Source organism: Apium graveolens, unplaced genomic scaffold (genome assembly GCF_009905375.1).
Source record: "Apium graveolens cultivar Ventura unplaced genomic scaffold, ASM990537v1 ctg456, whole genome shotgun sequence".
NCBI classification, from domain to species: Eukaryota; Viridiplantae; Streptophyta; class Magnoliopsida; order Apiales; family Apiaceae; genus Apium; species Apium graveolens.
Window position 1 is genome coordinate 129,364 of NW_027418594.1, and position 1,028 is coordinate 130,391.

Below are 1,028 nucleotides of genomic sequence, written 5' to 3' on the forward strand. Positions count from 1 at the left end.
CAAAGTTAGTTTCTTGAAAACACTATGCACCAAGAACTTTGATGAATTGATTAGCTATGTTAAACATGGAATCTTGAGCTTAAACTTATGGCTCATCTAAGTTATGAATTATGGAAGCTAAAGAAACAAACCTCTTGATTTTTGAAGGTGTGTAGCTAGGGTTTTGAAATTTTCTTCCTTGGTTTAAGAAGAAAAAGCCGAGAGCTTTTGTTCTTGAAGAAGAGAAGTAAACTTCTATTTTTGGTGAAATGAATTTTTTTGGCTTGGTTGATGTTGTTTTGTTTTGATTTATTACTTTTTACCGTGGTAACTGAAAGGCATATGTCATAGCCTACTCGTTTATTCGAGTATTTAACTCAACTCAAATAAGAATGTAATAAGTAAATAGTGGATCTATCATCAGAGAGATCTCACAAAGTAACATCTGTCAAAGAATAAAGAAACATTGTTCATCTGCAGACTTGAAGATTCACTGGAAGAAGTTCAAGAATTTGATCATGCCTCAGTGATATAAATCAAGATCGTGGATTTAATCAAGTGACAGAGATCTCGTCAGGGTATTATTTATTACAAGGATTCAATCAGAACAACAAAGTCAAGACATGAAGAAATGTCACGAAAGTTAGTCACTCATGAACCAGACAGTACATCGAGTGTCAGCATTGAAGTGGCGGAATTGATTCATAAGTCTCAGTGACTTTCAGAAGATTGTCAGAAGAATGGATGCTGCTCAGGGTTAGTATTAATTCTCTATTAATTAATTAAGTCATATAATTTAATTATGAAAATAAATTATATCTGTAAAGATTAATTTATTTGATTAATTAAATTAATTGATTAATTAATTCTGAATTAATATTAAGGTTTTTCAGAATTTTAATTGATTAAAATCTGTTTTAATTCTAAAAAGACAACTGATTGTACTAGTATGACAATCGGTATGACAATTGATAGTCATACCGAAAGTCATGCTAATTCAGTTGATTGTCTTGATAGAATTATTATTTAGATTAAAATCACTTATTAAT